The following is a 16,736-nucleotide window of genomic DNA, read 5'->3' as shown; positions in this document are numbered from 1 at the left end:
CGGTATCCCGATACCTTGTTCAATCTCGTTACCGTCAAGTCTCTTTACTTGTTCCGTAACACATCATCCCGTGATCAACTCCTTGGTCACATTGTGCACATTATGATGATGTCCTACCGAGTGGGCCCAGAGATACCTCTCCGTTTACACGGAGTGACAAATCCCAGTCTCGATTTGTGCCAACCCAACAGACACTTTCGGAGATACCTGTAGTGTGACTTTATAGCCACCCAGTTACGTTGTGACGTTTGGCACACCCAAAGCACTCCTACGGTATCCGGGAGTTGCACAATCTCATGGTCTAAGGAAATGATACTTGACATTAGAAAAGCTTTAGCAAACGAACTACACGATCTTGTGCTAGGCTTAGGATTGGGTCTTGTCCATCACATCATTCTCCTAATGATGTGATCCCGTTATCAACGACATCCAATGCCCATGGTCAGGAAACTGTAACCATCTATTGATCAATGAGCTAGTCAACTAGAGGCTTACTAGGGACATGGTGTTGTCTATTTATCCACACATGTATCTGAGTTTCCTATCAATACAATTCTAGCATGGATAATAAACGATTATCATGAACAATGAAATATGATATAATAATAACTAATTTATTATTGCCTCTAGGGCATATTTCCAACAGTCTCCCACTTGCACTAGAGTCAGTAATCTAGTTCACATCGCCATGTGATTAACACTCACAGGTCACATCGCCATGTGACCAACATCCAAAGAGTTTACTAGACTCAATGATCTAGTTCACATCACTATGTGATAAACACTCAAAGAGTTCTGGGTTTGATCATGTTATGCTTGTGAGAGAGGTTGTAGTCAACGGGTCTTGCCATATTCAGATCCCTATGTATTTTGCAAAACTTTATGTCATATCGTAGATGCTGCTACCACGTTCCACTTGGAGCTATTCCAAATTGTTGCTCCATTATACGTATCCGGTATCTCTACTCAAAGCTATCCGGATAGGTGTTAAGCTTGCATCGACATAACTCTTTACATCGAACACTTTATCACCTCCAGAACCGAGAAACATTTCCTTATTCCTCTAAGGATAATTTTGACCGCTATCTGGTGGTCCACTCCTAGATCACCTTTGTACCCTCTTGCCAGACATATGGCAAGGCACACATCAGGTGTGGTACTCAGCATGTCATACCGTATAGAGCCTATGACATAAGCATAGGGGACAACCTTCGTCCTTCCTCTTTCTTCTGCCGTGGTCAATCTTCGAGTCTTACTCAACTTCACACCTTACAACTCAGGTAAGAACCCCTTCTTTGACTGATCTATTTTGAACTCCTTTAAAAACATCTTAAGGTGTGCGTTCTTTGAAAGTATCATCAGCGTCTTGATCTATCTCTATAGATCTTGATGCCCAATATGTAAGCAGCTTTATCCAGGTCTTCCTTTCAAAAACACTCTTTAAACAACCGTTTATGCTTTCCAGGAATTCTACATTATTTCGGATCAACAATATGTCATCCACATATACTTATCAGAAATGTTGTAGTGCTCCCACTCACTTTCTTGTAAATACAAGTTTCTAGCAAACATTGTATAAACCTAAAAGCTTTGATCACTCCATCAAAACATATATTCCGATTCCAAGATGCTTGCTCTAGTCCATAGAAGGATTGCTGGAGCCAGCATACCTTTTAGCATCCTTAGGATCGACAAAACCTTTTATTGTATCACATACAACTTTTCTTACGAAAACTGGTAAGAAAACTTGTTTTGACATCCATCTGTAAGATTTCACAATCGAAAAATATAGCTAATGCTAACATGATTCCGACGAACTTAAGCATCGCTATGGGTGAGAAATTCTCATCGTAGTCAACTCCTTGAACTCGTGAAAAGATTCTTTCCCACAAGTCGAGCTTCATAGACGGTAACATTACCGCCCACGTCCGTCTTCTTCTTAAAGATCCATTTATCTCAATGGCTTGCCAATCATCGGGCAAGTCCACCAAAGTCCATACTTTGTTCCGATACATAGATCCTATCTCGGATTTCATGGCTTCTAACCATTTGTCGGAATACGGGCCCACCATCGCTTCTCCGTAGCTCGTAGGTTCATTGTTGTCTAACAACATGATATTTAAGACAGGATCACCGCACCACTCAGGAGTAGCACATATCCTTGTCGACCTACGAGGTTCGATAGCAACTTGATCCGAAGCTTCATGATCACTATCATTAACTTCCTATTCAACAGACGTAGGCGCCACAGAAAACATCTTTCTATGTTGCATCACTTTCTGGTTGAAGTAAAGGTTCGACAACCTCATCAAGTTCTATGTTCCTCCCACTCAATTCTTTCAAGAGAAACTCCTTCTTGAGAAAGGACCCGTTCTTAGCGACAAACAACTTGCCCTCGAATCTGAGATAGAAGGTATACCCAACTGTCACCTTTGGGTATTCTATGAAGATGTGTTTGTCCGCTTTTGGGTTCGAGCTTCTCTGGCTGAAGCCTTAAGCATCGCATCCCCAAACATTAAGAAATGACAACTTTGGTTTCTTGCCAAACCAATGTTCATATGACGTTGTCTCAACGAAGTTAGATGGTGTCCTATCTAAAGTGAATGCAGCTGTATTTAACGCATAACCTCAAAATGAAAACGGTAGATCGGTAAGAGACATCATAGATCGCACCATATCTCATAAGGTTCGATTACGACGTCCGGACACACCATTACCCTGTGGTGTTCCAGGTGGCTTCAACTGTGAAACAATTCCATAATGTCTTAAGTAATTGCCAAACTCATAACTCAGAAATTCTCATCGATCAGATCGTAGGAATTTGATCTTCTTGTTATGATGGTTCTTAACTTCACTCTGAAATCGCTTGAACTTTTCAAACGTTTCATACTTGTGCTTCATTAAGTAGATATACCTATATCTACCCAAATCGTCAGTGAAGATGAGAAAATAGCGATATCCACCGCACGCTTCAATTCTCATTGGATCACACGCATCAGCATGTATGATTTCCAACAAGTCACTTGCCCGTTTCATTGTACCTGAAAACGGGGTCTTAGTCATCCTGCCCATGAGGCATGGCTCGCATGTGTCAAGCGATTCAAAATCAAGTGACTCCAAACATCCATCGATATGGGGTTTCTTCATGCATCTTACGCCAATATGACCTAAGCGGCAGTGCCACAAGAAAGTGGTACTATCATTATTAACTCTACATCTTTTGGCGTGAACATGTGTATTACCACGACCGAGATTCAATGAACCATTCACATAGGGTGTATGACCATGAAAGGTATTATTCATGTAAACAGAATAACCATTATTCTCTAATTTAAATGAATAACCGTATTGCAATGAACATGATCTAATCATATTCATGCTCAATGTAGACACCTGATAACATTTATCTAGGTTCAATACTAATCCCGAAGGCAGATGGAGCGTGCGATGGTGATCTCATCAACTTTGGAAATACTTTCAACACACATCGTCACCTCGCCCTTAGCCAGTCTCCGTTTAGTCCGTAGCTTTTGCTTCAAGTCACCAATAATAGCAACTGAACCGGTATCCAATACCCAGGTGCTACCAGGAGTACTAGTGAGGTACACATTAATAACACGTATAAATTTTGTTGAAGTTGCCAGCCTATTTATCTACCATGCATTTGGGGTAATTCCGCTACCAGTGACCGTTCCCTTTACAATAGAAGCACTTAGTCTCGGGTTTGGGTTCAACTTTGGGATCCTTCACTGGAGCGGCAACTGGTTTGCCATCCACGAAGTTTCCCTTCTAGCCCTTGCCCTTCTTGAAACCAGTGGTCTTGTTAAACCGTCAACACTCGATGCTCCTTCTTGATTTCTACCTTTTGCGGTCTTAAGCACCGCGAACAGCTCCGGGATCAACTCCATCCCTTGCATGTCATAGTTCATCATGAAGATCTAGTAGCTTAGTGATAGTGGCTAGAGAACTCTATCAATCACTATCTTATCTGGAAGTTTAACTCCCACTTGATTTAAGTGATTGTAGCACCCAAACATTCTGAGCACATGCTCACTAGCTGAGCTATTCTCCTCCATCTTGTTGGCAAAAGAACTTGTCAGAGGTCTCACACCTCTCAACAAGGGCATGAGCCTGAAATCCCAATTTCAGCTCTTGGAACATCTCATATGTTCTATGGCATTCAAAACGTCATTGGAATCCCGATTCTAAGCCGTAAAGTATGGTGCACTAAACTACCAGGCAGTCATCAGAATGTGTCTGTCAGGTGTTCACAACATCCACAGACGACGTTGTAGGGGTTTGCACATCGAGCAGTGCATCAAAGATGTAAGCCTTCTGTGTAGCAGTGAGGACACTCCTCGGACTACGGACCCAGTCCGCATCATTGCTTACAATATCTTTCAACTTAATCTTTCTGTAGGAACGTATTGAAACAGGGAGCTACAACGTGAGCTATTTATCTACAACATATTTGCAAAGACAATTTAGACTATGTTCATGATAATTGAGTTCATCTAATCAAATTATTTAATGAACTCCCACTCAGATAGACATCCCTCTAGTCATTTAAGTGAAACATGATCCGAATCGACTAGGTCGTGTCCGATCATCACATGAGACGGACTAGTCATCAACGGTGAACATCTCATGTTGATCATATCTTCTATACGACTCATGTTCGACCTTTCGGTCTTCCATGTTCCGAGGCCATGTCTGTACATGCTAGGCTCGTCAAGTCAACCTAAGTGTTTCGCATGTTTCCCGAGGCCATGTCTGTACATGCTAGGCTTGTCAACACCCGTTGTATTCGAACGTTAGAATCTATCACACCCGATCATCACGTGGTGCTTCGAAACAACGAACCTTCGCAACGGTGCACAGTTAGGGGGAACACATTTCTTGAAATTTTAGTGAGGGATCATCTTATTCAAGCTACCGTCATTCTAAGCAAATAAGATGTAAACATGATAAACATCACATGCAATCAAATAGTGACATGATATGGCCAATATCATTTTTCTCCTTTTGATCTCCATCTTCGGGGCTCCATGATCATCGTTGTCACCGGCATGACACCATGATCTCCATCATCATGATCTCCATCATCGTGTCTTCTTGAAGTTGTCTCATCATATATTACTTCTACTACTATGGCTAACGCTTTAGCAATAAAGTAAAGTAATTACATGACGTTTAAGTTGACACGCAGGTCATAAATAAATTAAGACAACTCCTATGGCTCCTGCCGGTTGTCATACTCATCGACATGCAAGTCGTGATTCCTATTACAAGAACATGATCAATCTCATACATCACATATATCATTCATCACATCCTTTTGGCCATATCACATCACAAGGCATATGCTGCAAAAACAAGTTAGACGTCCTCTAATTGTTGTTGCAACTTTTTACGTGGCTGCTATAGGTTTCTAGCAAGAACGTTTCTTACCTACGCGAAAACCACAACGTGATATGCCAATTTCTATTTACCCTTCATAAGGACCCTTTTCATCGAATCCGATCCGACTAAAGTGAGAGAGACAGACACCCGCTAGCCACCTTATGCAACTAGTGCATGTCAGTCGGTGGAACCAGTCTCACATAAGAGTACGTGTAAGGTCGGTCCGGGCCGCTTCATCCCACGATGCCGCCGAATCAAGATAAGACTAGTAACGGCAAGTAAATTGACAAAATCGATGCCCACAACTGCTTTGTGTTCTACTCGTGCATAGAAACTACGCATAGACATAGCTCATGATGCCACTGTTGGGGATCGTAGCAGAAATTTAAAATTTTCTACGCATCACCAAGATCAATCTATGGAGTAATCTAGCAACGAGGGGAAGGAGAGTGCATCTACATACCCTTGTAGATCGCTAAGCGGAAGCGTTCAAGTAAACGGGGTTGATGGAGTCGTACTCGTCGTGATCCAAATCACCGATGATCCTAGCGCCGAACGGACGGCACCTCCGCGTTCAACACACGTACGGAACGGAGACGTCTCCCACGCCTTGATCCAGCAAGGAGGAGGGAGAGTTTGAGGAAGAGAGTCCAACAGTAGCACGACAGCGTGGTGGTGATGGAGTGGCAGTTCTCCGACAGCGCTTCGCCAAGCTCACGCGGAGGAGGAGAGGTATTGGAGGGGAGGGCTGCGCCAGCTTCAAAGGTCTGGCCGCCCTCCCACCCCTCCACTATTTATAGGTGGGGAGAGAGGGGGCCGGCCCCCTAGATCCCATCTAGGGTTGGGGGCGGCGGCCAAGGGCGGGAGGAGTGCCTCCCAAGTCAAGTGGGGGCCCTCCCCTTTAGGGTTTCCCCTCTCCCATGCGCATGGGCCTTGGGGGGGCTGGTGCCCTTGGCCCATTAAGGTTAGGGCGCCCCCTACAGCCCATGCTGCTGTATTGGACGTGGTGGAACATTTTCCGGACCTCCGGACCCCTCTGGAATCCTCCGGAACCTTCCGGAAGCTTCCCGGTACAATACCGGAAAAAACCGAACTTTTCCCGGAACCCGAACAACAACTTTCCGTATATAAATCTTTACCTCCGGACCATTCCGGAACTCCTCGTGATGTCCGAGATCTCATCCGGGACTTCGAACAACATTCGGTAATCACATACAAGTCTTCCTAATAACCCTAGCGTCATCGAACCTTAAGTGTGTAGACCCTACGGGTTCGGGAACCATGCAGACATGACCGAGACAATTCTCCGGCCAATAACCAACAGAGGGATCTGGATACCCATGTTGGCTCCCACATGTTCCACGATGATCTCATCGGATGAACAACGATGTCGAGGATTCAATCAATCCCGTATTCAATTCCCTTTGTCCAGCGGTATTGTACTTGCCCGAGATTCGATCGTCGGTATCCCGATACCTTGTTCAATCTCGTTACAGGCAAGTCTCTTTACTCGTTCCGTAACACATCATCCCGTGATCAACTCCTTGGTCACATTGTGCACATTATGATGATGTCCTACCGAGTGGGCCCAGAGATACCTCTCCGTTTACACGGAGTGACAAATCCCAGTCTCGATTCGTGCCAACCCAACAGACACTTTCGGAGATACCTGTAGTGTGCCTTTATAGCCACCCAGTTACGTTGTGACGTTTGGCACACCCAAAGCACTCCTACGGTATCCGAGAGTTGCACAATCTCATGGTCTAAGGAAATGATACTTGACATTAGAAAAGCTTTAGAAAACGAACTACACGATCTTGTGCTAGGCTTAGGATTGAGTCTTGTCCATCACATCATTCTCCTAATGATGTGATCCCGTTATCAACGACATCCAATGCCCATTGTCAGGAAACCGTAACCATCTATTGATCAACGAGCTAGTCAACTAGAGGCTTACTAGGGACATGGTGTTGTCTATTTATCCACACATGTATCTGAGTTTCCTATCAATACAATTCTAGCATGGATAATAAACGATTATCATGAACAATGAAATATGATATAATAATAACTAATTTATTATTGCCTCTAGGGCATATTTCCAACAAAATCAACCGTTTGCGTTGTAGGGATGCACAAATCCTGCACTGCAAGGGAAGACCATAGCTCTCACTTTGCATACGAGTGTTCTATCTAAAACATTTGCAATCAAGAGCTGCAGAAATCCTGCTCGGCAAATTTTCCCTTGGCTTCCTCAGGAAGCTGTCGGTTTGCATACGGGTGTTCTAAGTAAAATGTTTGCGATGAGTGTTTTATATTTAAAAACCATTGACATTTTTTAAAAAATAAAGTCGTTTGATAAGTCTGTACATTAAGAGAGAAAAACGCAAGTTCGTTCAAACCATATCTTTCATTCAGTCACACTGCGAATTTATATTCATATGATCGAGAATTTGAGATATAGTATTAAACCCCCCAAAAAACTATTTCCGGCGGCGGCAGAGGCGGCCTGCCGCGCCATCGTTGTCATTGTCATCCTCTGGGACACTGTTGTTGAAGTCTTCAAGGCATCACAAAATGTTCTTCACTTGTAAATCAAACATCATGTCGTCGCGCGATCGACGGGCAGGGCGCGGGAGGACGGCAACTGGCACCGCTGAGAGGTAGCGATCAACGATAGCGTCCCATGCCGCTGAGGGGGGCGCACGCATGGGCACTGGCTTGGCGGGTGCAGCCAAATGCGTGGGACCGGTGTTGCGGTGGGTGGAGGGGCGCGCACGGGCAGGGGCACGGGCGCGACGGGTGCAACCAAACGCACGAGGGCCGGCGCCACGGTGGGTGGAGGGGCGCGCACAGGCACGGGCGCTGGCGCTGGCATGTACACGAGCTTGTACGGGTCTGTGGAGACCTCACTGACACCCGCGGCTTCCAGCTCAGCGATAGTGCTCGGCGACCAGCCCGTCAATGCTACGGGGATGGTCACTGGCGCGGGCGCGAGGATGTGAGCTAGGACAGGAGCGGGGGCAGCAACTGCCGCGGCTAGCTCGTTCTGGGCCATGTCCATGAGGCCCCATTCCTCCTTATTTTCTATCTCCTCCGGCTCGGAGTCGACTTCACCAAACTTGAAGACTAGTGGCAGATGATCATTCTGCGCCAGGGCGTTGGTGGAGGTCTACGGGAGGGAGGGGAATGGGAGGCTAACAGTAAGGCCGCCCGTATTAAACAACGTCTCGGGCGCCATTAATGGAGAGGAAGGCGGGCAACCATGGAAGTCAAAGGGCTCACTTCCTAGTGAGCACGCGTAGTGTACAACTCGCATGCTTCCCGGTGAGCGTGCGCATTGGAGGACAACTTGCACGCCTCTCGGTCAGCCTACGCACCGGACTCCGCTCGCACGCCTCCTGTTCAGTCAAGGTCAAGCAGCTATCCGCGCGGCATCTCCTATAGCCATTAAAATGAAGACACGTGGCGTCACATGAATGGTTAACAGAATGCACATGATTTGAATTATAGAAACGTTTGAGATATTAAAGTGGCAGCTATTTTTTCAAAATGCCTTTGTTGGTTGTTATTCGAGTGCGCCTTCTCTCAAAATGGACATGAAAAATACCACAGCATGTCAGGTGCCATTCCATTAAAGCATGCCAAGTTTCCTGAATTTCAGACGAGTTTTGGATTTACTAGAATTTAAAAACAAAGCATCTCAGCGGTTTGTCGGCAATCAACGGTGCCCTGGTGTTTGAAATTCATTCCCATTTCTTGCATGGGACCTATTGATGCACCCAAGGACACCGATTTGATTTTTCAACCAATTTATATGCATTAGAGCATGTGTTGTAGTTCAAATTTGAATTATGCACATAAATGCATAGAAAACTCAATTAATGCATAAAAATGTCCAAACGAACCCCAAAAATCCCAAAAATTAACACAACACTCCTGTTGTTCTATGTTGACATGAGAAATTTTTTGAAAGCAATAAGAGGCAATGGATATCGTTTTGTCCCCAAAGGTGGCACTTTCCCTACCAAAACCATCAAGCTTGTTGTGAGAAGCTCTGGTTTGTGAGAAGCATATCCCCAGACCTACCCCAAATGGGACAAAAAATTTACCACGGCATGTTGATGCCGCTCGATGATATCATGCCAAGTTTCATGAATTTTGGACGAGCTTTGGATTTAATAGAATTTAAAAACCAGGTATCTCAATGTTTGCAGCTGAGTGACCGTGGCAGGGGGTTTGACATTGATTCCCATTTCTTGGATGGGACCTAAGCATGCACCCAAGGACACAGATTTGATTTTCAACCAATTTATATGCATTTATATGCATTAGAGCATGTGCATGTAGTTCAAATTTGAATTATGCAGATAAATGCATTAAAAACTCAATTAATGCATAAAAATGTCCAAATGAACCCTAAAAATCCCAAAAATTGACACAACACTCCTTTTGTTGTATGTTGACACGAGAAATTTTTTGAAAGCAATAAGAGGCAATGGATATTGTTTTGTCCCCAAAGGTGGGACATTCCCTACCGAAACCATCAGGCTTGTTGTGAGAAGCATATCCCCAAACCTGCCCCAAATGGGGCAAAAAATTTACCACGGCATGTTGATGCCTCTCCATGATAGCATGCCAAGTTTCATGAATTTCATACGAGCTTTGGATTTACTAGAATTTAAAAACTAGGTATCTCAATGTTTGCGGCCGAGTGATCGTGGCACGGTGTTTGACATTCATTCCCATTTCTTGCATGGGGCCTAAGCATGCAACCTAGGGCACAAATTTGAATTTTCAACCAATTTATTTGTATTAGAGCATGTGCATGTAGTTCAAATTTGAATTATGCACATAAATGTATTGGAAACTCAATTAATGCATAAAAATGTCCAAACGAATCCCGAAAAATCCCAAAAATTGACACAACACTCCTTTTGTTCTACGTTGACACGAGAAAAAAATTGAAAGCAATAAGAGGCAACGGATATTGTTTCGTCCCCAAAGGTGGGACATTCCCTACCGAAACCATCAGGCTTGTTGTGAGAAGCTCTGGTTTGTGAGAAGCATATCCCCAAACCTGCCCCAAATGGGACAAAAATTTTACCATGGCATGTTGATGGTGCTCCATGATAGCATGCCAAGTTTCATGAATTTCAGACGAGCTTTGGATTTACTAGAATTTATAAATCAAGTATCTCAATGTTTGCGGCCGAGTGACCGTGGCAGGGTGTTTGACATTCATTCTCATTTCTTGCATGGGACCTAAGAATGCAACCAAGGACACACATTTGAATTTTAAACCAATTTATATGCATTAGAGAATGTGCATGTAATTCAAATTTGAATTATGCACATAAATGCATTGAAAACTCAATTAATGCATAAAATGTCCAAACGAACCCCGAAAAATCCCAAAAATTGACACAACACTCCTATTGTTCTATGTTGACACGAGAAATTTTTTGAAAGCAATAAGAGGCAATGGATATCGTTTCGTCCCCAAAGGTGAGACGTTCTGTACCGAAACCATCAGGCTTGTTGTGCGAAGCTCTGGTTTGTGAGAAGCATATCCCCAAACCTGCCCCAAATGGGACAAAAAATTTACCACAACATGTTGATGCCGCTCCATGATAGCATGCCAAGTTTCATGAATTTCAGATGAGTTTTTGATTTACTAGAATTTAAAAATCAAGTATCTCAATGTTTGCGGCCGAGTGACGGTGGCAGGGTGTTTGACATTAATTCCCTTTTCTTGCATGGGACCTAAGCAGGCAATGAAGGACACAAATTTGAATTTTCAACTAATTTATATGCATTAGAGCATGTGCCTATAGTTCAAATTTGAATTATGCACATGAATGCGTAGAAAACTCAGTTAATGCATAAAAATGCCCAAGCGAACCCGAAAAATCCCAAAAATTGACACAACACTCTTGTTGTTCTATGTTGACACGAGAAATTTTTTGAAAGCAATAAGAGGCAATGGATATCGTTTTGGCCCCAAAGGTGGGACGCTCCCTACCGAAACCATCACACTTCTTGTTATAAGCTCTGGTTTATGAGAAGCTTATACCCAAACCTGCCCAAGTGGGACAAAAATTTTACCACGACATGTTGATGCCGTTCCATGATAGCATGCCAAGTTTAATGAATTTTGGACGAATTTTAGATTTACTAGAATTACAAGAGCAAGTATCTCAATGTTTGCGGCCGAGTGACGGTGGCAGGGTGTTTGACATTCATTCCTATTTCTTGCATGAGACCTAAGCAGGCAACCAAGGACACAAATTTGAATTTTCAACTAATTTATATGCATTAGAGCATGTGCCTATAGTTCAAATTTGAATTATGCACATGAATGCATAGAAAACTCAGTTAATGTATAAAAATGTCCAAGCAAACCCGAAAATCCCATAACTTGACACAACACTCCTGTTGTTCTATGTTGAGACTAGGAAAAATTTTGAAATCGAGAAGAGGCAACGGATATCGTTTCATCCAGAAAGGTGAAATGTTCCCTAATGAAACCATCACACTTGTTGTGAGAAGCTTTGGTTTATGAGAAGCTTATACCCAAACCTGCCCCAGATGGGACAAATTTTTTACCATGACATGTTGATGCTGCTCCATGATAGCATGCCATGTTTCATGAATTTTGGATGAATTTTGGATTTACTAGAATTACAAAAGCAAGTACGTCGACGTTTGGCGGAGAGCCACGGTGCCGTGGTGTTCAAATTTCATCCCCATTTCTTGCATGGGACATAAGCATAAACCCATGGACACATATATGATTTTACAACCCATGTTGGTGCACCGGAGCATGTGCGTGTAGTTTAATTTTGAATTATGCACCTAAAATGCCTACAAAACCAATTTAATGTATAAAATGTTCAAACAAACCCTGAACAATTCCAATTCTTTTACGACACACATATAGTTGCATGTTCACTGCAGATAAATGGTCTAGCAATTCAAACACAGTCCATTGCCGTTGTGACCCCATTATGTAATTCAAATCAAGATAAAAAATCAAGTAGATCGCACAAAGTTTATTATCATCAACCGTGTGAGATGCAGCACAAAATATCCACGAGCACTGTGGGTGTATAGTATGCCTATGGCTTACGCGAGAAGGTGCGTCGGCTACAGTCCACAACCGGCGTCTCAAGCACACTAGTTCGCTTCCCAAATATCATTTCATTGTTCAATCGTCGCTGGTGAAAGATGGGCACGTGGACCATGCGCGTGCTAACAAGGTGCATGAGCGCGGCCGCAATATGCGACCGGGTGGCCAAGGCAGCCCAAATGGACGATGTTGCTTCTTAGGTGGCGGCAACAACATCTGCCTTAGGGATAGCAACTCGCAAGAGCGGCACAACAGCTGTCCGTTCCACAACGGCGGCCTTAGCCCTGATGGAGGCCGCCCACGACCATGTCGAGGCCACCCATGCCCAGCCCCTGGCGGTCACTGCATAAATCGAACGAAGCTTCTCTGACAATGGTCGCCAACCCATGGCCGAAGAGCTGCCAATCACCAAGAGCGTTCGAGCAGCCGTCTGTTCCCCCGCCGCATACCTTGCGACGACGGAGCCCATCCAAGCCTAGATCGCGGCCGCCCATGCCCAGCTCGTCGCGGCCTTTTCCAAAGAGATGGCGGACGCGGATGGCGAGATGCTTGCCGAGTATGGTGCGATGGATGTCATGGAGCCCCTTCCCAAGGAGACCGTCGGGCGCGAGCTGGACATGGAGGCAGCGGCGGAGATCGACGAGCACCAGCCGTAGTAGTACTCTTTGTTTTGTTTAATTAAGAGTGCCAGTATTTAATTTGTTAGAGTAATGTTTAGGTTAGCTGGCTCTGTTTAATTGCTGAACTTGCTTGATTAAGAAGTGTGGGTGTGTTGTAGTCTCCTTTGTGTACCCAAATTATGCAATGACGTGGATGACCACTGTAACCATGGAAATTCGAACCAAATTTTGACGTTCAAACTCATCACACATGGGTTAAGCTATCTGAACATTTGTGATGTTCATATATCATACACAGTTCTCAATAAGGGACTGTGTCTGATGACACTTTGCGTGCCAGTTTTTTTGCTAAAACGATTCCAAATGTTTGGCTTCCGCGGAAATATCTACCTCCCCGCCCCTCCCCCTTACCAAAAGCCACATTTCCCCTTTTTCCGCCTTCCTTTCCAAGTTGAAACCTTCACTCCTTGCTTGCAGTGCCACCTCCTCGCCGGCGACCCTCCTTCACGCTGCTCGGCCTCGCCTATCCAGGAAGGTAATCCACACCCGACCCCCATCCTCCTCCTCCTTCCACATCCCACATGCCCCGACCGTTGGCGCGAGCGCGACACCTTCCACCCAAATCACTGACCCCTCCACCAAATAAGTGTCGCCCTAAGCCATGGTGCATGCAGTATAGCCAGGATCTCAAGGAGTATTTGGCAGCGGAGAAGCAAATTGCGGCCGCACGTGCGGATGAGGTCGCGATGGCTGCCATTCGTGCCGACCCCCAGATCTTGGAGGAGCATCAAGCCGTCGAGGCCACCATCGACGCCTCGCGCGCTGATGCAGCGACGCGGTTGGATACTTTAAACGACAGTTCGTGGCGTTTTGTCGAGGCCATCGACGGTGCCTTCGACAATGACTACGAGGTGTTTTCTCAGCGTGCACGTTCTTACCTCATCTCGAGAGCCAGCAGGTTGGTGCCCGGAGCGGTTCAGGCAACTCAACACTATGACGAGGGCACCCATGAAGCGGAGGCCTCGCCCTCTTCCATGTCCAAGGAGCCAATCGTCATCAATATCTCCGACAATGAGGAGTAGCTTGTCTTATTAGCTCACTATAAGGGCCCATGTTTAGTTTGATAGCTACTGCCTTTCCTTAACAAATTCTAGTGAATTGTGCTATCTACTTTGTGAAGGAAATATGCCCTAGAGGCAATAATAAAGTTGTTCTTTATATTTCCTAATATCATGATAAATGTTTATTATTCATGCTAGAATTGTGTTAACCAGAACCTTAGTACATGTGTAAATACATAGACAAACAGAGTGCACTAGTATGCCTCTACTTGACTAGCTCGTTGAATCAATGATGGTTATATTTCCTAACCATAGACATGAGTTGTCACTTGATTAATGGGATCACATCATTAGAGAATGATGTCATTGACTTGACCATCCGTTAGCTTAGCACGATGATCGTTTAGTTTGTTGCTATTGTTTTCTCCATAACTTATACATGTTCCTATGACTATGAGATTATGCAACTCCCGAATACCGGAGGAACACTTAGTGTGCTATAAAACATCACAACGTAACTGGGTGACTATAAAGATGCTCTACATGTGTCTCCGATGGTGTTCGTTGAGTTGGCATATATCGAGATTAGGATTTGCCACTCCGAGTATCGGAGAGGTATCTCTGGGCCCTCTCGGTAATGCACATCACTATAAGCCTCGCAAGTAGTGTAACTAATGAGTTGGTTACAGGATGATGCATTACGGAACAACTAAAGGGACTTGCCGGTAACGAGGTTGAACTAGGTATTGAGATATCGACGATCAAATCTCGAGCAAGTAACATACCGATGACAAAGGGAACAACGTATGTTGTTATGCGTTTTGACCAATAAAGATCTTTGTAGAATATGTGGGAGCCAATATGAGCATCTAGGTTCTGCTATTGGTTATTGAATGGAGACATGTCTCGGTCATGTCTACATAGTTCTCAAACCCGTAGGGTTCGCATGCTTAACGTTCGGTGACGATCGGTATTATGAGTTTATGTGTTTTGATGTACCGAAGGTAGTTCGGAGTCCCGGATGTGATCGCGGACATGACAAGGAGTCCCGAAATGGTCGAGACATAAAGATCGATATATTGGATGACTATGTTTGGCATCAGAAAGGTTCCGAGAGAGTTCAGGCATATACTGGAGTAGTGGGGGGTTACCGAACCCCCCCCCCCCGGGGAGTCAATGGGCCTTAATGGGCCATAGTGGAAAGGAGGAGGAGGCGGCCAAGGTGCCCCCCGCCAAGCCCAATCTGAATTGGGAAGGGGGGCCGGACCCCCTTTCCTTCTCTCCTTCTCCCCCTTCCTTCCCTCTCCTACTCCAACTAGGGAAGGGGTAATCCTACTCCCACCGGGAGTAGGACTCCCCCCTTGGGCGCGCCTAGGAGGCCGGCCCTCTCCCCCTCCTCCACTCCTTTATATACGGGGGAGGGGGCACCCCATAGACACACAAGTTGATCATTGATCTCTTAGCCGTGTGCGGTGCCCCCCTCCACCATAATCCACCTCGGTCATATAGTAGCGGTGCTTAGGCGAAACCCTGTTCCGGTAGCATCATCATCACAGTCATCATGCCGTCGTGCTGGCGAAGCTCTCCCTCGACACTCTACTGGATCGTGAGTTCGTGGGACGTCACCAAGCCGAACGTGTGCAGATCGCGGAGGTGCCGTACTTTCGGTACTAGGATCAGTCGATCGTGAAGACGTACGACTACATCAACCACGTTGTCATAATGCTTCCACTTACGGTCTACAAGGGTACGTAGACAACATTCTCCCCTCTCGTTGCTATGCATCACCATGATCTTGCGTGTGCGTACGGATTATTTTGAAATTACTGCGTTCCCCAACACTTTTGCCATGCAATCTTCTGCTCTAGAGTATATGTTCTATATGTCCTGCAATGTGGTGTTCAGTCAAATGTTTGGTTCAATTCTGCAAATGTGATGTTCAATTCTTCAGGGTGCAATTTTCCAAGTTGTCTAGCATGCTTGGTTTGGTTAACTGTCCGATCTTCTGTTAGGAGTATGTTATATTGTGCAATGTGGTGCTCGGTTAACGTTTGGTTCATTTGTTGTGGTGTTTAGTTAACTATTTGGTTCAATTCTGTAATGTGATGTTCAATTGTTGTGGGTGCATTCTGTTATTGTATACCATGTGAGAAATAAATCAAATTTGGCTGTACTAAATACATGAGAAACAAATACAATTGCTATATTTCCAAGTTGTTAAGCATGCTTGGTTTGGTTAACTGTCTGATCTTCTATTAGGACAATGTTATATTGTGCAATGTGGTGCTCAGTTAATGTTTGGTTCATTTGCGGTGGTGTTTAGTTAAATGTTTGGTTCAATACTGCAATGCGATGTTCAATTGTTGTGACTACATTATGTTATTATATACCATGTGAGAAATAAATCGAATTTGGCTGTACTAAATACATGAGAAAACAAATACAATTGCTATATTTCCAAGTTATTAAGCATGCTTGGTTTGGTTAACTATCTGATCTTCTATTAGGAGTATGTTATAT

Source organism: Triticum urartu, chromosome 7 (assembly GCF_003073215.2).
Source record: "Triticum urartu cultivar G1812 chromosome 7, Tu2.1, whole genome shotgun sequence".
Taxonomy (NCBI): Eukaryota; Viridiplantae; Streptophyta; class Magnoliopsida; order Poales; family Poaceae; genus Triticum; species Triticum urartu.
This window is presented reverse-complemented; position numbering follows the sequence as displayed.